Source organism: Haliotis cracherodii, unplaced genomic scaffold (genome assembly GCF_022045235.1).
Source record: "Haliotis cracherodii isolate W230 unplaced genomic scaffold, xgHalCrac1.p SCAF_18, whole genome shotgun sequence".
Classification (NCBI taxonomy): Eukaryota; Metazoa; Mollusca; class Gastropoda; order Lepetellida; family Haliotidae; genus Haliotis; species Haliotis cracherodii.
In genome coordinates this window covers 25,472,356-25,491,812 of record NW_027266273.1, presented here as the reverse complement: position 1 = coordinate 25,491,812, position 19,457 = coordinate 25,472,356, and the positions used below count along the sequence as shown (strand labels likewise).

The window sequence follows — 19,457 nt, the reverse complement described above, 5'->3', positions numbered from 1 at the left end:
TTTACAATTGTTTTATCACTGTTTATGTCACATAAAAAGCTTATATTGAACAGATGATTTAAATGACACGAGTCATGTCTTCGCACCTGCACGTGCTGAAATGATAAGGTGACTGGGGTGCAGACAGGTATCTGTAACATTAACTCTGGTTTCTCTTCATCCATTCGGATAAATCTTTCGCCTTTTACTAAAGATTTCCGTGGAGAGGAACATCACAATGAGTCTATAGACTAATTTATTACGCCCTGCATTGCCAGGGTCAACATTCCAAATAATAAAAATAGAACTCCAAGCACTTGCATCAAAGGGAGGTAACCACTTCTTGCTTCTATCTTCTCTCCTCTTTTAATGTGGGGATATTGCAAATGTACAGCGTTGTTTACAAGCTGAAGCCACCATCCCCTCATTGACCTATCCTTTATTATGGGTGCGCACGAGAATCGCTTGTTGGATTTGTATCTTGAGGGGTGCATTGACGTGAGCGTCGCTCACAATGATAGGCTAAGTAACATGATTAGTCCACGTTCAAAATGGCTGCCACACACACTGGATTGATCAAAGCCGACATTATTTTGACACGCCCTGCTTGCATCAAGCGATCTCCAAGTTGAAGATGTTTACCAAATCATTTTTACAATTGTTTTATCACTGTTTATGTCACATAAAAAGCTTATATTGAACAGATGATTTAAATGACACGAGTCATGTTTTCGCACCTGCACGTGCTGAAATGATAAGGTGACTGGGGTGCAGACAGGTATCTGTAACATTAACTCTGGTTTCTCTTCATCCATTCGGATAAATCTTTCGCCTTTTACTAAAGATTTCCGTGGAGAGGAACATCACAATGAGTCTATAGACTAATTTATTACGCCCTCCATTGCCAGGGTCAACATTCCAAATAATAAAAATAGAACTCCAAGCACTTGCATCAAAGGGAGGTAACCACTTCTTGCTTCTGTCTTCTCTCCTCTTTTAATGTGGGGTTATATTTCAAATGTACAGCGTTGTTTACAAGCTGAAGCCACCATCCCCTCATTGACCTTTTCTTTATTATGGGTGGGCACGAGAATCGCTTGTTGGATTTGTATCTTGAGGGGTGCATTGACGTGAGCGTCGCTCACAATGATAGGCTAAGTAACACGATTAGTCCACGTTCAAAATGGCTGCCACACACACTGGATTGATCAAAGCCGACATTATTTTGACACGCCATGCTTGCATCAAGCGATCTCCGAGTTGAAGATGTTTACCAAATCATTTTTACAATTGTTTTATCACTGTTTATGTCACATAAAAAGCTTATATTGAACAGATGATTTAAATAACACGAGTCATGTCTTCGCACCTGCACGTGCTGAAATGATAAGGTGACTGGGGTGCAGACAGGTATCTGTAACATTAACTCTGGTTTCTCTTCATCCATTCGGATAAATCTTTCGCCTTTTACTAAAGATTTCCGTGGAGAGGAACATCACAATGAGTCTATAGACTAATTTATTACGCCCTGCATTGCCAGGGTCAACATTCCAAATAATAAAAATAGAACTCCAAGCACTTGCATCAAAGGGAGGTAACCACTTCTTGCTTCTGTCTTCTCTCCTCTTTTAATGTGGGGATATTGCAAATGTACAGCGTTGTTTACAAGCTGAAGCCACCATCCCCTCATTGACCTTTCCTTTATTATGGGTGGGCACGAGAATCGCTTGTTGGATTTGTATCTTGAGGGGTGCATTGACGTGAGCGTCGCTCACAATGATAGGCTAAGTAACATGATTAGTCCACGTTCAAAATGCCACACACACTGGATTGATCAAAGCCGACATTATTTTGACACGCCATGCTTGCATCAAGCGATCTCCGAGTTGAAGATGTTTACCAAATCATTTTTACAATTGTTTTATCACTGTTTATGTCACATAAGAAGCTTATATTGAACAGATGATTTAAATGACACGAGTCATGTCTTCGCACCTGCACGTGCTGAAATGATAAGGTGACTGGGGTGCAGACAGGTATCTGTAACATTAACTCTGGTTTCTCTTCATCCATTCGGATAAATCTTTCGCCTTTTACTAAAGATTTCCGTGGAGAGGAACATCACAATGAGTCTATAGACTAATTTATTACGCCCTGCATTGCCAGGGTCAACATTCCAAATAATAAAAATAGAACTCCATGCACTTGCATCAAAGGGAGGTAACCACTTCTTGCTTCTGTCTTCTCTCCTCTTTTAATGTGGGGATATTGCAAATGTACAGCGTTGTTTACAAGCTGAAGCCACCATCCCCTCATTGACCTTTCCTTTATTATGGGTGCGCACGAGAATCGCTTGTTGGATTTGTATCTTGAGGGGTGCATTGACGTGAGCGTCGCTCACAATGATAGGCTAAGTAACATGATTAGTCCACGTTCAAAATGGCTGCCACACACACTGGATTGATCAAAGCCGACATTATTTTGACACGCCATGCTTGCATCAAGCGATCTCCGAGTTGAAGATGTTTACCAAATCATTTTTACAATTGTTTTATCACTGTTTATGTCACATAAAAAGCTTATATTGAACAGATGATTTAAATGACACGAGTCATGTCTTCGCACCTGCACGTGCTGAAATGATAAGGTGACTGGGGTGCAGACAGGTATCTGTAACATTAACTCTGGTTTCTCTTCATCCATTCGGATAAATCTTTCGCCTTTTACTAAAGATTTCCGTGGAGAGGAACATCACAATGAGTCTATAGACTAATTTATTATGCCCTGCATTGCCAGGGTCAACATTCCAAATAATAAAAATAGAACTCCAAGCACTTGCATCAAAGGGAGGTAACCACTTCTTGCTTCTGTCTTCTCTCCTCTTTTAATGTGGGGATATTGCAAATGTACAGCGTTGTTTACAAGCTGAAGCCACCATCCCCTCATTGACCTATCCTTTATTATGGGTGGGCACGAGAATCGCTTGTTGGATTTGTATCTTGAGGGGTGCATTGACGTGAGCGTCGCTCACAATGATAGGCTAAGTAACATGATTAGTCCACGTTCAAAATGGCTGCCACACACACTGGATTGATCAAAGCCGACATTATTTTGACACGCCATGCTTGCATCAAGCGATCTCCAAGTTGAAGATGTTTACCAAATCATTTTTACAATTGTTTTATCACTGTTTATGTCACATAAAAAGCTTATATTGAACAGATGATTTAAATGACACGAGTCATGTTTTCGCACCTGCACGTGCTGAAATGATAAGGTGACTGGGGTGCAGACAGGTATCTGTAACATTAACTCTGGTTTCTCTTCATCCATTCGGATAAATCTTTCGCCTTTTACTAAAGATTTCCGTGGAGAGGAACATCACAATGAGTCTATAGACTAATTTATTACGCCCTCCATTGCCAGGGTCAACATTCCAAATAATAAAAATAGAACTCCAAGCACTTGCATCAAAGGGAGGTAACCACTTCTTGCTTTTGTCTTCTCTCCTCTTTTAATGTGGGGATATTGCAAATGTACAGCGTTGTTTACAAGCTGAAGCCACCATCCTCTCATTGACCTTTCCTTTATTATGGGTGCGCACGAGAATCGCTTGTTGGATTTGTATCTTGAGGGGTGCATTGACGTGAGCGTCGCTCACAATGATAGGCTAAGTAACACGATTAGTCCACGTTCAAAATGCCACACACACTGGATTGATCAAAGCCGACATTATTTTGACACGCCATGCTTGCATCAAGCGATCTCCGAGTTGAAGATGTTTACCAAATCATTTTTACAATTGTTTTATCACTGTTTATGTCACATAAAAAGCTTATATTGAACAGATGATTTAAATGACACGAGTCATGTCTTCGCACCTGCACGTGCTGAAATGATAAGGTGACTGGGGTGCAGACAGGTATCTGTAACATTAACTCTGGTTTCTCTTCATCCATTCGGATAAATCTTTCGCCTTTTACTAAAGATTTCCGTGGAGAGGAACATCACAATGAGTCTATAGACTAATTTATTACGCCCTGCATTGCCAGGGTCAACATTCCAAATAATACAAATAGAACTCCATGCACTTGCATCAAAGGGAGGTAACCACTTCTTGCTTCTGTCTTCTCTCCTCTTTTAATGTGGGGATATTGCAAATGTACAGCGTTGTTTACAAGCTGAAGCCACCATCCCCTCATTGACCTTTCCTTTATTATGGGTGCGCACGAGAATCGCTTGTTGGATTTGTATCTTGAGGGGTGCATTGACGTGAGCGTCGCTCACAATGATAGGCTAAGTAACATGATTAGTCCACGTTCAAAATGGCTGCCACACACACTGGATTGATCAAAGCCGACATTATTTTGACACGCCATGCTTGCATCAAGCGATCTCCAAGTTGAAGATGTTTACCAAATCATTTTTACAATTGTTTTATCACTGTTTATGTCACATAAAAAGCATATATTGAACAGATGATTTAAATGACACGAGACATGTCTTCGCACCTGCACGTGCTGAAATGATAAGGTGACTGGGGTGCAGACAGGTATCTGTAACATTAACTCTGGTTTCTCTTCATCCATTCGGATAAATCTTTCGCCTTTTACTAAAGATTTCCGTGGAGAGGAACATCACAATGAGTCTATAGACTAATTCATTACGCCCTGCATTGCCAGTGTCAACATTCCAAATAATAAAAATAGAACTCCAAGCACTTGCATCAAAGGGAGGTAACCACTTCTTGCTTCTGTCTTCTCTCCTCTTTTAATGTGGGGTTATATTTCAAATGTACAGCGTTGTTTACAAGCTGAAGCCACCATCCCCTCATTGACCTTTCCTTTATTATGGGTGCGCACGAGAATCGCTTGTTGGACTTGTATCTTGAGGGGTGCATTGACGTGAGCGTCGCTCACAATGATAGGCTAAGTAACACGATTAGTCCACGTTCAAAATGCCACACACACTGGATTGATCAAAGCCGACATTATTTTGACACGCCATGCTTGCATCAAGCGATCTCCGAGTTGAAGATGTTTACCAAATCATTTTTACAATTGTTTTATCACTGTTTATGTCACATAAAAAGCTTATATTGAACAGATGATTTAAATGACACGAGTCATGTCTTCGCACCTGCACGTGCTGAAATGATAAGGTGACTGGGGTGCAGACAGGTATCTGTAACATTAACTCTGGTTTCTCTTCATCCATTCGGATAAATCTTTCGCCTTTTACTAAAGATTTCCGTGGAGAGGAACATCACAATGAGTCTATAGACTAATTTATTACGCCCTGCATTGCCAGGGTCAACATTCCAAATAATAAAAATAGAACTCCAAGCACTTGCATCAAAGGGAGGTAACCACTTCTTGCTTCTATCTTCTCTCCTCTTTTAATGTGGGGATATTGCAAATGTACAGCGTTGTTTACAAGCTGAAGCCACCATCCCCTCATTGACCTATCCTTTATTATGGGTGCGCACGAGAATCGCTTGTTGGATTTGTATCTTGAGGGGTGCATTGACGTGAGCGTCGCTCACAATGATAGGCTAAGTAACATGATTAGTCCACGTTCAAAATGGCTGCCACACACACTGGATTGATCAAAGCCGACATTATTTTGACACGCCATGCTTGCATCAAGCGATCTCCAAGTTGAAGATGTTTACCAAATCATTTTTACAATTGTTTTATCACTGTTTATGTCACATAAAAAGCTTATATTGAACAGATGATTTAAATGACACGAGTCATGTTTTCGCACCTGCACGTGCTGAAATGATAAGGTGACTGGGGTGCAGACAGGTATCTGTAACATTAACTCTGGTTTCTCTTCATCCATTCGGATAAATCTTTCGCCTTTTACTAAAGATTTCCGTGGAGAGGAACATCACAATGAGTCTATAGACTAATTTATTACGCCCTCCATTGCCAGGGTCAACATTCCAAATAATAAAAATAGAACTCCAAGCACTTGCATCAAAGGGAGGTAACCACTTCTTGCTTCTGTCTTCTCTCCTCTTTTAATGTGGGGTTATATTTCAAATGTACAGCGTTGTTTACAAGCTGAAGCCACCATCCCCTCATTGACCTTTTCTTTATTATGGGTGGGCACGAGAATCGCTTGTTGGATTTGTATCTTGAGGGGTGCATTGACGTGAGCGTCGCTCACAATGATAGGCTAAGTAACACGATTAGTCCACGTTCAAAATGGCTGCCACACACACTGGATTGATCAAAGCCGACATTATTTTGACACGCCATGCTTGCATCAAGCGATCTCCGAGTTGAAGATGTTTACCAAATCATTTTTACAATTGTTTTATCACTGTTTATGTCACATAAAAAGCTTATATTGAACAGATGATTTAAATAACACGAGTCATGTCTTCGCACCTGCACGTGCTGAAATGATAAGGTGACTGGGGTGCAGACAGGTATCTGTAACATTAACTCTGGTTTCTCTTCATCCATTCGGATAAATCTTTCGCCTTTTACTAAAGATTTCCGTGGAGAGGAACATCACAATGAGTCTATAGACTAATTTATTACGCCCTGCATTGCCAGGGTCAACATTCCAAATAATAAAAATAGAACTCCATGCACTTGCATCAAAGGGAGGTAACCACTTCTTGCTTCTGTCTTCTCTCCTCTTTTAATGTGGGGATATTGCAAATGTACAGCGTTGTTTACAAGCTGAAGCCACCATCCCCTCATTGACCTTTCCTTTATTTTGGGTGCGCACGAGAATCGCTTGTTGGATTTGTATCTTGAGGGGTGCATTGACGTGAGCGTCGCTCACAATGATAGGCTAAGTAACATGATTAGTCCACGTTCAAAATGGCTGCCACACACACTGGATTGATCAAAGCCGACATTATTTTGACACGCCATGCTTGCATCAAGCGATCTCCGAGTTGAAGATGTTTACCAAATCATTTTTACAATTGTTTTATCACTGTTTATGTCACATAAAAAGCTTATATTGAACAGATGATTTAAATGACACGAGTCATGTTTTCGCACCTGCACGTGCTGAAATGATAAGGTGACTGGGGTGCAGACAGGTATCTGTAACATTAACTCTGGTTTCTCTTCATCCATTCGGATAAATCTTTCGCCTTTTACTAAAGATTTCCGTGGAGAGGAACATCACAATGAGTCTATAGACTAATTTATTACGCCCTGCATTGCCAGGGTCAACATTCCAAATAATAAAAATAGAACTCCAAGCACTTGCATCAAAGGGAGGTAACCACTTCTTGCTTCTGTCTTCTCTCCTCTTTTAATGTGGGGATATTGCAAATGTACAGCGTTGTTTACAAGCTGAAGCCACCATCCTCTCATTGACCTTTCCTTTATTATGGGTGCGCACGAGAATCGCTTGTTGGATTTGTATCTTGAGGGGTGCATTGACGTGAGCGTCGCTCACAATGATAGGCTAAGTAACACGATTAGTCCACGTTCAAAATGGCTGCCACACACACTGGATTGATCAAAGCCGACATTATTTTGACACGCCATGCTTGCATCAAGCGATCTCCAAGTTGAAGATGTTTACCAAATCATTTTTACAATTGTTTTATCACTGTTTATGTCACATAAAAAGCTTTTATTGAACAGATGATTTAAATGACACGAGTCATGTTTTCGCACCTGCACGTGCTGAAATGATAAGGTGACTGGGGTGCAGACAGGTATCTGTAACATTAACTCTGGTTTCTCTTCATCCATTCGGATAAATCTTTCGCCTTTTACTAAAGATTTCCGTGGAGAGGAACATCACAATGAGTCTATAGACTAATTTATTACGCCCTGCATTGCCAGGGTCAACATTCCAAATAATAAAAATAGAACTCCAAGCACTTGCATCAAAGGGAGGTAACCACTTCTTGCTTCTGTCTTCTCTCCTCTTTTAATGTGGGGATATTGCAAATGTACAGCGTTGTTTACAAGCTGAAGCCACCATCCTCTCATTGACCTTTCCTTTATTATGGGTGCGCACGAGAATCGCTTGTTGGATTTGTATCTTGAGGGGTGCATTGACGTGAGCGTCGCTCACAATGATAGGCTAAGTAACACGATTAGTCCACGTTCAAAATGCCACACACACTGGATTGATCAAAGCCGACATTATTTTGACACGCCATGCTTGCATCAAGCGATCTCCAAGTTGAAGATGTTTACCAAATCATTTTAACAATTGTTTTATCACTGTTTATGTCACATAAAAAGCATATATTGAACAGATGATTTAAATGACACGAGACATGTCTTCGCACCTGCACGTGCTGAAATGATAAGGTGACTGGGGTGCAGACAGGTATCTGTAACATTAACTCTGGTTTCTCTTCATCCATTCGGATAAATCTTTCGCCTTTTACTAAAGATTTCCGTGGAGAGGAACATCACAATGAGTCTATAGACTAATTTATTACGCCCTGCATTGCCAGGGTCAACATTCCAAATAATAAAAATAGAACTCCAAGCACTTGCATCAAAGGGAGGTAACCACTTCTTGCTTCTGTCTTCTCTCCTCTTTTAATGTGGGGATATTGCAAATGTACAGCGTTGTTTACAAGCTGAAGCCACCATCCTCTCATTGACCTTTCCTTTATTATGGGTGCGCACGAGAATCGCTTGTTGGATTTGTATCTTGAGGGGTGCATTGACGTGAGCGTCGCTCACAATGATAGGCTAAGTAACACGATTAGTCCACGTTCAAAATGGCTGCCACACACACTGGATTGATCAAAGCCGACATTATTTTGACACGCCATGCTTGCATCAAGCGATCTCCAAGTTGAAGATGTTTACCAAATCATTTTTACAATTGTTTTATCACTGTTTATGTCACATAAAAAGCTTTTATTGAACAGATGATTTAAATGACACGAGTCATGTTTTCGCACCTGCACGTGCTGAAATGATAAGGTGACTGGGGTGCAGACAGGTATCTGTAACATTAACTCTGGTTTCTCTTCATCCATTCGGATAAATCTTTCGCCTTTTACTAAAGATTTCCGTGGAGAGGAACATCACAATGAGTCTATAGACTAATTTATTACGCCCTGCATTGCCAGGGTCAACATTCCAAATAATAAAAATAGAACTCCAAGCACTTGCATCAAAGGGAGGTAACCACTTCTTGCTTCTGTCTTCTCTCCTCTTTTAATGTGGGGATATTGCAAATGTACAGCGTTGTTTACAAGCTGAAGCCACCATCCTCTCATTGACCTTTCCTTTATTATGGGTGCGCACGAGAATCGCTTGTTGGATTTGTATCTTGAGGGGTGCATTGACGTGAGCGTCGCTCACAATGATAGGCTAAGTAACACGATTAGTCCACGTTCAAAATGCCACACACACTGGATTGATCAAAGCCGACATTATTTTGACACGCCATGCTTGCATCAAGCGATCTCCAAGTTGAAGATGTTTACCAAATCATTTTAACAATTGTTTTATCACTGTTTATGTCACATAAAAAGCATATATTGAACAGATGATTTAAATGACACGAGACATGTCTTCGCACCTGCACGTGCTGAAATGATAAGGTGACTGGGGTGCAGACAGGTATCTGTAACATTAACTCTGGTTTCTCTTCATCCATTCGGATAAATCTTTCGCCTTTTACTAAAGATTTCCGTGGAGAGGAACATCACAATGAGTCTATAGACTAATTCATTACGCCCTGCATTGCCAGTGTCAACATTCCAAATAATAAAAATAGAACTCCAAGCACTTGCATCAAAGGGAGGTAACCACTTCTTGCTTCTGTCTTCTCTCCTCTTTTAATGTGGGGTTATATTTCAAATGTACAGCGTTGTTTACAAGCTGAAGCCACCATCCCCTCATTGACCTTTCCTTTATTATGGGTGGGCACGAGAATCGCTTGTTGGATTTGTATCTTGAGGGGTGCATTGACGTGAGCGTCGCTCACAATGATAGGCTAAGTAACACGATTAGTCCACGTTCAAAATGCCACACACACTGGATTGATCAAAGCCGACATTATTTTGACACGACATGCTTGCATCAAGCGATCTCCGAGTTGAAGATGTTTACCAAATCATTTTTACAATAGTTTTATCACTGTTTATGTCACATAAAAAGCTTATATTGAACAGATGATTTAAATGACACGAGTCATGTCTTCGCACCTGCACGTGCTGAAATGATAAGGTGACTGGGGTGCAGACAGGTATCTGTAACATTAACTCTGGTTTCTCTTCATCCATTCGGATAAATCTTTCGCCTTTTACTAAAGATTTCCGTGGAGAGGAACATCACAATGAGTCTATAGACTAATTTATTACGCCCTGCATTGCCAGGGTCAACATTCCAAATAATAAAAATAGAACTCCAAGCACTTGCATCAAAGGGAGGTAACCACTTCTTGCTTCTGTCTTCTCTCCTCTTTTAATGTGGGGATATTGCAAATGTACAGCGTTGTTTACAAGCTGAAGCCACCATCCCCTCATTGACCTTTCCTTTATTATGGGTGCGCACGAGAATCGCTTGTTGGATTTGTATCTTGAGGGGTGCATTGACGTGAGCGTCGCTCACAATGATAGGCTAAGTAACATGATTAGTCCACGTTCAAAATGGATGCCACACACACTGGATTGATCAAAGCCGACATTATTTTGACACGCCATGCTTGCATCAAGCGATCTCCAAGTTGAAGATGTTTACCAAATCATTTTTACAATTATTGTTTTATCACTGTTTATGTCACATAAAAAGCTTATATTGAACAGATGATTTAAATGACACGAGTCATGTTTTCGCACCTGCACGTGCTGAAATGATAAGGTGACTGGGGTGCAGACAGGTATCTGTAACATTAACTCTGGTTTCTCTTCATCCATTCGGATAAATCTTTCGCCTTTTACTAAAGATTTCCGTGGAGAGGAACATCACAATGAGTCTATAGACTAATTTATTACGCCCTCCATTGCCAGGGTCAACATTCCAAATAATAAAAACAGAACTCCATGCACTTGCATCAAAGGGAGGTAACCACTTCTTGCTTCTATCTTCTCTCCTCTTTTAATGTGGGGTTATATTTCAAATGTACAGCGTTGTTTACAAGCTGAAGCCACCATCCCCTCATTGACCTTTCCTTTATTATGGGTGCGCACGAGAATCGCTTGTTGGATTTGTATCTTGAGGGGTGCATTGACGTGAGCGTCGCTCACAATGATAGGCTAAGTAACACGATTAGTCCACGTTCAAAATGCCACACACACTGGATTGATCAAAGCCGACATTATTTTGACACGCCATGCTTGCATCAAGCGATCTCCGAGTTGAAGATGTTTACCAAATCATTTTTACAATTGTTTTATCACTGTTTATGTCACATAAAAAGCTTATATTGAACAGATGATTTAAATGACACGAGTCATGTCTTCGCACCTGCACGTGCTGAAATGATAAGGTGACTGGGGTGCAGACAGGTATCTGTAACATTAACTCTGGTTTCTCTTCATCCATTCGGATAAATCTTTCGCCTTTTACTAAAGATTTCCGTGGAGAGGAACATCACAATGAGTCTATAGACTAATTTATTACGCCCTGCATTGCCAGGGTCAACATTCCAAATAATAAAAATAGAACTCCAAGCACTTGCATCAAAGGGAGGTAACCACTTCTTGCTTCTATCTTCTCTCCTCTTTTAATGTGGGGATATTGCAAATGTACAGCGTTGTTTACAAGCTGAAGCCACCATCCCCTCATTGACCTATCCTTTATTATGGGTGCGCACGAGAATCGCTTGTTGGATTTGTATCTTGAGGGGTGCATTGACGTGAGCGTCGCTCACAATGATAGGCTAAGTAACATGATTAGTCCACGTTCAAAATGGCTGCCACACACACTGGATTGATCAAAGCCGACATTATTTTGACACGCCATGCTTGCATCAAGCGATCTCCAAGTTGAAGATGTTTACCAAATCATTTTTACAATTGTTTTATCACTGTTTATGTCACATAAAAAGCTTATATTGAACAGATGATTTAAATGACACGAGTCATGTTTTCGCACCTGCACGTGCTGAAATGATAAGGTGACTGGGGTGCAGACAGGTATCTGTAACATTAACTCTGGTTTCTCTTCATCCATTCGGATAAATCTTTCGCCTTTTACTAAAGATTTCCGTGGAGAGGAACATCACAATGAGTCTATAGACTAATTTATTACGCCCTCCATTGCCAGGGTCAACATTCCAAATAATAAAAATAGAACTCCAAGCACTTGCATCAAAGGGAGGTAACCACTTCTTGCTTCTGTCTTCTCTCCTCTTTTAATGTGGGGTTATATTTCAAATGTACAGCGTTGTTTACAAGCTGAAGCCACCATCCCCTCATTGACCTTTTCTTTATTATGGGTGCGCACGAGAATCGCTTGTTGGATTTGTATCTTGAGGGGTGCATTGACGTGAGCGTCGCTCACAATGATAGGCTAAGTAACACGATTAGTCCACGTTCAAAATGGCTGCCACACACACTGGATTGATCAAAGCCGACATTATTTTGACACGCCATGCTTGCATCAAGCGATCTCCGAGTTGAAGATGTTTACCAAATCATTTTTACAATTGTTTTATCACTGTTTATGTCACATAAAAAGCTTATATTGAACAGATGATTTAAATAACACGAGTCATGTCTTCGCACCTGCACGTGCTGAAATGATAAGGTGACTGGGGTGCAGACAGGTATCTGTAACATTAACTCTGGTTTCTCTTCATCCATTCGGATAAATCTTTCGCCTTTTACTAAAGATTTCCGTGGAGAGGAACATCACAATGAGTCTATAGACTAATTTATTACGCCCTGCATTGCCAGGGTCAACATTCCAAATAATAAAAATAGAACTCCATGCACTTGCATCAAAGGGAGGTAACCACTTCTTGCTTCTGTCTTCTCTCCTCTTTTAATGTGGGGATATTGCAAATGTACAGCGTTGTTTACAAGCTGAAGCCACCATCCCCTCATTGACCTTTCCTTTATTTTGGGTGCGCACGAGAATCGCTTGTTGGATTTGTATCTTGAGGGGTGCATTGACGTGAGCGTCGCTCACAATGATAGGCTAAGTAACATGATTAGTCCACGTTCAAAATGGCTGCCACACACACTGGATTGATCAAAGCCGACATTATTTTGACACGCCATGCTTGCATCAAGCGATCTCCAAGTTGAAGATGTTTACCAAATCATTTTAACAATTGTTTTATCACTGTTTATGTCACATAAAAAGCATATATTGAACAGATGATTTAAATGACACGAGACATGTCTTCGCACCTGCACGTGCTGAAATGATAAGGTGACTGGGGTGCAGACAGGTATCTGTAACATTAACTCTGGTTTCTCTTCATCCATTCGGATAAATCTTTCGCCTTTTACTAAAGATTTCCGTGGAGAGGAACATCACAATGAGTCTATAGACTAATTCATTACGCCCTGCATTGCCAGTGTCAACATTCCAAATAATAAAAATAGAACTCCAAGCACTTGCATCAAAGGGAGGTAACCACTTCTTGCTTCTGTCTTCTCTCCTCTTTTAATGTGGGGTTATATTTCAAATGTACAGCGTTGTTTACAAGCTGAAGCCACCATCCCCTCATTGACCTTTCCTTTATTATGGGTGGGCACGAGAATCGCTTGTTGGATTTGTATCTTGAGGGGTGCATTGACGTGAGCGTCGCTCACAATGATAGGCTAAGTAACACGATTAGTCCACGTTCAAAATGCCACACACACTGGATTGATCAAAGCCGACATTATTTTGACACGACATGCTTGCATCAAGCGATCTCCGAGTTGAAGATGTTTACCAAATCATTTTTACAATTGTTTTATCACTGTTTATGTCACATAAAAAGCTTATATTGAACAGATGATTTAAATGACACGAGTCATGTCTTCGCACCTGCACGTGCTGAAATGATAAGGTGACTGGGGTGCAGACAGGTATCTGTAACATTAACTCTGGTTTCTCTTCATCCATTCGGATAAATCTTTCGCCTTTTACTAAAGATTTCCGTGGAGAGGAACATCACAATGAGTCTATAGACTAATTTATTACGCCCTGCATTGCCAGGGTCAACATTCCAAATAATAAAAATAGAACTCCAAGCACTTGCATCAAAGGGAGGTAACCACTTCTTGCTTCTGTCTTCTCTCCTCTTTTAATGTGGGGATATTGCAAATGTACAGCGTTGTTTACAAGCTGAAGCCACCATCCCCTCATTGACCTTTCCTTTATTATGGGTGCGCACGAGAATCGCTTGTTGGATTTGTATCTTGAGGGGTGCATTGACGTGAGCGTCGCTCACAATGATAGGCTAAGTAACATGATTAGTCCACGTTCAAAATGGATGCCACACACACTGGATTGATCAAAGCCGACATTATTTTGACACGCCATGCTTGCATCAAGCGATCTCCAAGTTGAAGATGTTTACCAAATCATTTTTACAATTATTGTTTTATCACTGTTTATGTCACATAAAAAGCTTATATTGAACAGATGATTTAAATGACACGAGTCATGTTTTCGCACCTGCACGTGCTGAAATGATAAGGTGACTGGGGTGCAGACAGGTATCTGTAACATTAACTCTGGTTTCTCTTCATCCATTCGGATAAATCTTTCGCCTTTTACTAAAGATTTCCGTGGAGAGGAACATCACAATGAGTCTATAGACTAATTTATTACGCCCTCCATTGCCAGGGTCAACATTCCAAATAATAAAAACAGAACTCCATGCACTTGCATCAAAGGGAGGTAACCACTTCTTGCTTCTATCTTCTCTCCTCTTTTAATGTGGGGTTATATTTCAAATGTACAGCGTTGTTTACAAGCTGAAGCCACCATCCCCTCATTGACCTTTCCTTTATTATGGGTGCGCACGAGAATCGCTTGTTGGATTTGTATCTTGAGGGGTGCATTGACGTGAGCGTCGCTCACAATGATAGGCTAAGTAACACGATTAGTCCACGTTCAAAATGCCACACACACTGGATTGATCAAAGCCGACATTATTTTGACACGCCATGCTTGCATCAAGCGATCTCCGAGTTGAAGATGTTTACCAAATCATTTTTACAATTGTTTTATCACTGTTTATGTCACATAAAAAGCTTATATTGAACAGATGATTTAAATGACACGAGTCATGTCTTCGCACCTGCACGTGCTGAAATGATAAGGTGACTGGGGTGCAGACAGGTATCTGTAACATTAACTCTGGTTTCTCTTCATCCATTCGGATAAATCTTTCGCCTTTTACTAAAGATTTCCGTGGAGAGGAACATCACAATGAGTCTATAGACTAATTTATTACGCCCTGCATTGCCAGGGTCAACATTCCAAATAATAAAAATAGAACTCCAAGCACTTGCATCAAAGGGAGGTAACCACTTCTTGCTTCTATCTTCTCTCCTCTTTTAATGTGGGGATATTGCAAATGTACAGCGTTGTTTACAAGCTGAAGCCACCATCCCCTCATTGACCTATCCTTTATTATGGGTGCGCACGAGAATCGCTTGTTGGATTTGTATCTTGAGGGGTGCATTGACGTGAGCGTCGCTCACAATGATAGGCTAAGTAACATGATTAGTCCACGTTCAAAATGGCTGCCACACACACTGGATTGATCAAAGCCGACATTATTTTGACACGCCATGCTTGCATCAAGCGATCTCCAAGTTGAAGATGTTTACCAAATCATTTTTACAATTGTTTTATCACTGTTTATGTCACATAAAAAGCTTATATTGAACAGATGATTTAAATGACACGAGTCATGTTTTCGCACCTGCACGTGCTGAAATGATAAGGTGACTGGGGTGCAGACAGGTATCTGTAACATTAACTCTGGTTTCTCTTCATCCATTCGGATAAATCTTTCGCCTTTTACTAAAGATTTCCGTGGAGAGGAACATCACAATGAGTCTATAGACTAATTTATTACGCCCTCCATTGCCAGGGTCAACATTCCAAATAATAAAAATAGAACTCCAAGCACTTGCATCAAAGGGAGGTAACCACTTCTTGCTTCTGTCTTCTCTCCTCTTTTAATGTGGGGTTATATTTCAAATGTACAGCGTTGTTTACAAGCTGAAGCCACCATCCCCTCATTGACCTTTTCTTTATTATGGGTGCGCACGAGAATCGCTTGTTGGATTTGTATCTTGAGGGGTGCATTGACGTGAGCGTCGCTCACAATGATAGGCTAAGTAACACGATTAGTCCACGTTCAAAATGGCTGCCACACACACTGGATTGATCAAAGCCGACATTATTTTGACACGCCATGCTTGCATCAAGCGATCTCCGAGTTGAAGATGTTTACCAAATCATTTTTACAATTGTTTTATCACTGTTTATGTCACATAAAAAGCTTATATTGAACAGATGATTTAAATAACACGAGTCATGTCTTCGCACCTGCACGTGCTGAAATGATAAGGTGACTGGGGTGCAGACAGGTATCTGTAACATTAACTCTGGTTTCTCTTCATCCATTCGGATAAATCTTTCGCCTTTTACTAAAGATTTCCGTGGAGAGGAACATCACAATGAGTCTATAGACTAATTTATTACGCCCTGCATTGCCAGGGTCAACATTCCAAATAATAAAAATAGAACTCCATGCACTTGCATCAAAGGGAGGTAACCACTTCTTGCTTCTGTCTTCTCTCCTCTTTTAATGTGGGGATATTGCAAATGTACAGCGTTGTTTACAAGCTGAAGCCACCATCCCCTCATTGACCTTTCCTTTATTTTGGGTGCGCACGAGAATCGCTTGTTGGATTTGTATCTTGAGGGGTGCATTGACGTGAGCGTCGCTCACAATGATAGGCTAAGTAACATGATTAGTCCACGTTCAAAATGGCTGCCACACACACTGGATTGATCAAAGCCGACATTATTTTGACACGCCATGCTTGCATCAAGCGATCTCCAAGTTGAAGATGTTTACCAAATCATTTTTACAATTGTTTTATCACTGTTTATGTCACATAAAAAGCTTATATTGAACAGATGATTTAAATGACACGAGTCATGTTTTCGCACCTGCACGTGCTGAAATGATAAGGTGACTGGGGTGCAGACAGGTATCTGTAACATTAACTCTGGTTTCTCTTCATCCATTCGGATAAATCTTTCGCCTTTTACTAAAGATTTCCGTGGAGAGGAACATCACAATGAGTCTATAGACTAATTTATTACGCCCTGCATTGCCAGGGTCAACATTCCAAATAATAAAAATAGAACTCCAAGCACTTGCATCAAAGGGAGGTAACCACTTCTTGCTTCTGTCTTCTCTCCTCTTTTAATGTGGGGATATTGCAAATGTACAGCGTTGTTTACAAGCTGAAGCCACCATCCTCTCATTGACCTTTCCTTTATTATGGGTGCGCACGAGAATCGCTTGTTGGATTTGTATCTTGAGGGGTGCATTGACGTGAGCGTCGCTCACAATGATAGGCTAAGTAACACGATTAGTCCACGTTCAAAATGGCTGCCACACACACTGGATTGATCAAAGCCGACATTATTTTGACACGCCATGCTTGCATCAAGCGATCTCCAAGTTGAAGATGTTTACCAAATCATTTTTACAATTGTTTTATCACTGTTTATGTCACATAAAAAGCTTATATTGAACAGATGATTTAAATGACACGAGTCATGTCTTCGCACCTGCACGTGCTGAAATGATAAGGTGACTGGGGTGCAGACAGGTATCTGTAACATTAACTCTGGTTTCTCTTCATCCATTCGGATAAATCTTTCGCCTTTTACTAAAGATTTCCGTGGAGAGGAACATCACAATGAGTCTATAGACTAATTTATTACGCCCTGCATTGCCAGGGTCAACATTCCAAATAATAAAAATAGAACTCCAAGCACTTGCATCAAAGGGAGGTAACCACTTCTTGCTTCTGTCTTCTCTCCTCTTTTAATGTGGGGATATTGCAAATGTACAGCGTTGTTTACAAGCTGAAGCCACCATCCCCTCATTGACCTTTCCTTTATTATGGGTGCGCACGAGAATCGCTTGTTGGATTTGTATCTTGAGGGGTGCATTGACGTGAGCGTCGCTCACAATGATAGGCTAAGTAACATGATTAGTCCACGTTCAAAATGGCTGCCACACACACTGGATTGATCAAAGCCGACATTATTTTGACACGCCATGCTTGCATCAAGCGATCTCCAAGTTGAAGATGTTTACCAAATCATTTTTACAATTGTTTTATCACTGTTTATGTCACATAAAAAGCTTTTATTGAACAGATGATTTAAATGACACGAGACATGTCTTCGCACCTGCACGTGCTGAAATGATAAGGTGACTGGGGTGCAGACAGGTATCTGTAACATTAACTCTGGTTTCTCTTCATCCATTCGGATAAATCTTTCGCCTTTTACTAAAGATTTCCGTGGAGAGGAACATCACAATGAGTCTATAGACTAATTCATTACGCCCTGCATTGCCAGTGTCAACATTCCAAATAATAAAAATAGAACTCCAAGCACTTGCATCAAAGGGAGGTAACCACTTCTTGCTTCTGTCTTCTCTCCTCTTTTAATGTGGGGTTATATTTCAAATGTACAGCGTTGTTTACAAGCTGAAGCCACCATCCCCTCATTGACCTTTCCTTTATTATGGGTGGGCACGAGAATCGCTTGTTGGATTTGTATCTTGAGGGGTGCATTGACGTGAGCGTCGCTCACAATGATAGGCTAAGTAACACGATTAGTCCACGTTCAAAATGCCACACACACTGGATTGATCAAAGCCGACATTATTTTGACACGACATGCTTGCATCAAGCGATCTCCGAGTTGAAGATGTTTACCAAATCATTTTTACAATAGTTTTATCACTGTTTATGTCACATAAAAAGCTTATATTGAACAGATGATTTAAATGACACGAGTCATGTCTTCGCACCTGCACGTGCTGAAATGATAAGGTGACTGGGGTGCAGACAGGTATCTGTAACATTAACTCTGGTTTCTCTTCATCCATTCGGATAAATCTTTCGCCTTTTACTAAAGATTTCCGTGGAGAGGAACATCACAATGAGTCTATAGACTAATTTATTACGCCCTGCATTGCCAGGGTCAACATTCCAAATAATAAAAATAGAACTCCAAGCACTTGCATCAAAGGGAGGTAACCACTTCTTGCTTCTGTCTTCTCTCCTCTTTTAATGTGGGGATATTGCAAATGTACAGCGTTGTTTACAAGCTGAAGCCACCATCCCCTCATTGACCTTTCCTTTATTATGGGTGCGCACGAGAATCGCTTGTTGGATTTGTATCTTGAGGGGTGCATTGACGTGAGCGTCGCTCACAATGATAGGCTAAGTAACATGATTAGTCCACGTTCAAAATGGATGCCACACACACTGGATTGATCAAAGCCGACATTAT

The 19,457-nt window shown here is 40.8% G+C and overlaps 31 non-coding genes across 31 annotated transcripts; all 31 read left to right on the top strand.

Annotated features, from left to right (window-relative positions):
• Positions 1-140: 140 nt before the first annotated feature.
• On the top strand, positions 141-261 carry LOC139466172 (U5 spliceosomal RNA). Its single transcript, XR_011653228.1, has one exon. It is a non-coding gene; the product is annotated as a U5 spliceosomal RNA (small nuclear RNA).
• A 509-nt stretch (positions 262-770) lies between these two features.
• On the top strand, positions 771-891 carry LOC139466481 (U5 spliceosomal RNA). Its single transcript, XR_011653522.1, has one exon. It is a non-coding gene; the product is annotated as a U5 spliceosomal RNA (small nuclear RNA).
• A 511-nt stretch (positions 892-1,402) lies between these two features.
• On the top strand, positions 1,403-1,523 carry LOC139466171 (U5 spliceosomal RNA). Its single transcript, XR_011653227.1, has one exon. It is a non-coding gene; the product is annotated as a U5 spliceosomal RNA (small nuclear RNA).
• Positions 1,524-2,028: 505 nt separating this feature from the next.
• LOC139466170 (U5 spliceosomal RNA) lies at positions 2,029-2,149 on the top strand. The gene has a single exon (XR_011653226.1). It is a non-coding gene; the product is annotated as a U5 spliceosomal RNA (small nuclear RNA).
• A 509-nt stretch (positions 2,150-2,658) lies between these two features.
• On the top strand, positions 2,659-2,779 carry LOC139466297 (U5 spliceosomal RNA). Its single transcript, XR_011653346.1, has one exon. It is a non-coding gene; the product is annotated as a U5 spliceosomal RNA (small nuclear RNA).
• A 509-nt stretch (positions 2,780-3,288) lies between these two features.
• Positions 3,289-3,409, top strand: LOC139466478 (U5 spliceosomal RNA). Its single transcript, XR_011653520.1, has one exon. It is a non-coding gene; the product is annotated as a U5 spliceosomal RNA (small nuclear RNA).
• A 505-nt stretch (positions 3,410-3,914) lies between these two features.
• Positions 3,915-4,035, top strand: LOC139466169 (U5 spliceosomal RNA). Its single transcript, XR_011653225.1, has one exon. It is a non-coding gene; the product is annotated as a U5 spliceosomal RNA (small nuclear RNA).
• Positions 4,036-4,544: 509 nt separating this feature from the next.
• On the top strand, positions 4,545-4,664 carry LOC139466532 (U5 spliceosomal RNA). Its single transcript, XR_011653570.1, has one exon. It is a non-coding gene; the product is annotated as a U5 spliceosomal RNA (small nuclear RNA).
• A 508-nt stretch (positions 4,665-5,172) lies between these two features.
• Positions 5,173-5,293, top strand: LOC139466167 (U5 spliceosomal RNA). Its single transcript, XR_011653223.1, has one exon. It is a non-coding gene; the product is annotated as a U5 spliceosomal RNA (small nuclear RNA).
• Positions 5,294-5,802: 509 nt separating this feature from the next.
• Positions 5,803-5,923, top strand: LOC139466477 (U5 spliceosomal RNA). The gene has a single exon (XR_011653518.1). It is a non-coding gene; the product is annotated as a U5 spliceosomal RNA (small nuclear RNA).
• A 511-nt stretch (positions 5,924-6,434) lies between these two features.
• LOC139466165 (U5 spliceosomal RNA) lies at positions 6,435-6,555 on the top strand. The gene has a single exon (XR_011653222.1). It is a non-coding gene; the product is annotated as a U5 spliceosomal RNA (small nuclear RNA).
• A 509-nt stretch (positions 6,556-7,064) lies between these two features.
• LOC139466164 (U5 spliceosomal RNA) lies at positions 7,065-7,185 on the top strand. The gene has a single exon (XR_011653221.1). It is a non-coding gene; the product is annotated as a U5 spliceosomal RNA (small nuclear RNA).
• A 509-nt stretch (positions 7,186-7,694) lies between these two features.
• Positions 7,695-7,815, top strand: LOC139466163 (U5 spliceosomal RNA). The gene has a single exon (XR_011653220.1). It is a non-coding gene; the product is annotated as a U5 spliceosomal RNA (small nuclear RNA).
• Positions 7,816-8,320: 505 nt separating this feature from the next.
• Positions 8,321-8,441, top strand: LOC139466162 (U5 spliceosomal RNA). The gene has a single exon (XR_011653219.1). It is a non-coding gene; the product is annotated as a U5 spliceosomal RNA (small nuclear RNA).
• A 509-nt stretch (positions 8,442-8,950) lies between these two features.
• Positions 8,951-9,071, top strand: LOC139466161 (U5 spliceosomal RNA). Its single transcript, XR_011653218.1, has one exon. It is a non-coding gene; the product is annotated as a U5 spliceosomal RNA (small nuclear RNA).
• A 505-nt stretch (positions 9,072-9,576) lies between these two features.
• LOC139466531 (U5 spliceosomal RNA) lies at positions 9,577-9,696 on the top strand. Its single transcript, XR_011653569.1, has one exon. It is a non-coding gene; the product is annotated as a U5 spliceosomal RNA (small nuclear RNA).
• Positions 9,697-10,204: 508 nt separating this feature from the next.
• LOC139466159 (U5 spliceosomal RNA) lies at positions 10,205-10,325 on the top strand. The gene has a single exon (XR_011653217.1). It is a non-coding gene; the product is annotated as a U5 spliceosomal RNA (small nuclear RNA).
• Positions 10,326-10,837: 512 nt separating this feature from the next.
• Positions 10,838-10,958, top strand: LOC139466476 (U5 spliceosomal RNA). Its single transcript, XR_011653517.1, has one exon. It is a non-coding gene; the product is annotated as a U5 spliceosomal RNA (small nuclear RNA).
• A 507-nt stretch (positions 10,959-11,465) lies between these two features.
• LOC139466158 (U5 spliceosomal RNA) lies at positions 11,466-11,586 on the top strand. Its single transcript, XR_011653216.1, has one exon. It is a non-coding gene; the product is annotated as a U5 spliceosomal RNA (small nuclear RNA).
• A 509-nt stretch (positions 11,587-12,095) lies between these two features.
• On the top strand, positions 12,096-12,216 carry LOC139466475 (U5 spliceosomal RNA). The gene has a single exon (XR_011653516.1). It is a non-coding gene; the product is annotated as a U5 spliceosomal RNA (small nuclear RNA).
• A 511-nt stretch (positions 12,217-12,727) lies between these two features.
• LOC139466157 (U5 spliceosomal RNA) lies at positions 12,728-12,848 on the top strand. The gene has a single exon (XR_011653215.1). It is a non-coding gene; the product is annotated as a U5 spliceosomal RNA (small nuclear RNA).
• Positions 12,849-13,357: 509 nt separating this feature from the next.
• On the top strand, positions 13,358-13,477 carry LOC139466530 (U5 spliceosomal RNA). Its single transcript, XR_011653568.1, has one exon. It is a non-coding gene; the product is annotated as a U5 spliceosomal RNA (small nuclear RNA).
• Positions 13,478-13,985: 508 nt separating this feature from the next.
• LOC139466156 (U5 spliceosomal RNA) lies at positions 13,986-14,106 on the top strand. The gene has a single exon (XR_011653214.1). It is a non-coding gene; the product is annotated as a U5 spliceosomal RNA (small nuclear RNA).
• A 512-nt stretch (positions 14,107-14,618) lies between these two features.
• On the top strand, positions 14,619-14,739 carry LOC139466474 (U5 spliceosomal RNA). The gene has a single exon (XR_011653515.1). It is a non-coding gene; the product is annotated as a U5 spliceosomal RNA (small nuclear RNA).
• A 507-nt stretch (positions 14,740-15,246) lies between these two features.
• On the top strand, positions 15,247-15,367 carry LOC139466154 (U5 spliceosomal RNA). The gene has a single exon (XR_011653212.1). It is a non-coding gene; the product is annotated as a U5 spliceosomal RNA (small nuclear RNA).
• A 509-nt stretch (positions 15,368-15,876) lies between these two features.
• Positions 15,877-15,997, top strand: LOC139466471 (U5 spliceosomal RNA). The gene has a single exon (XR_011653513.1). It is a non-coding gene; the product is annotated as a U5 spliceosomal RNA (small nuclear RNA).
• Positions 15,998-16,508: 511 nt separating this feature from the next.
• LOC139466153 (U5 spliceosomal RNA) lies at positions 16,509-16,629 on the top strand. The gene has a single exon (XR_011653211.1). It is a non-coding gene; the product is annotated as a U5 spliceosomal RNA (small nuclear RNA).
• A 509-nt stretch (positions 16,630-17,138) lies between these two features.
• Positions 17,139-17,259, top strand: LOC139466152 (U5 spliceosomal RNA). The gene has a single exon (XR_011653210.1). It is a non-coding gene; the product is annotated as a U5 spliceosomal RNA (small nuclear RNA).
• A 509-nt stretch (positions 17,260-17,768) lies between these two features.
• Positions 17,769-17,889, top strand: LOC139466151 (U5 spliceosomal RNA). The gene has a single exon (XR_011653209.1). It is a non-coding gene; the product is annotated as a U5 spliceosomal RNA (small nuclear RNA).
• Positions 17,890-18,398: 509 nt separating this feature from the next.
• On the top strand, positions 18,399-18,518 carry LOC139466529 (U5 spliceosomal RNA). Its single transcript, XR_011653567.1, has one exon. It is a non-coding gene; the product is annotated as a U5 spliceosomal RNA (small nuclear RNA).
• Positions 18,519-19,026: 508 nt separating this feature from the next.
• On the top strand, positions 19,027-19,147 carry LOC139466150 (U5 spliceosomal RNA). Its single transcript, XR_011653208.1, has one exon. It is a non-coding gene; the product is annotated as a U5 spliceosomal RNA (small nuclear RNA).
• The last annotated feature ends 310 nt before the right edge of the window (positions 19,148-19,457 follow it).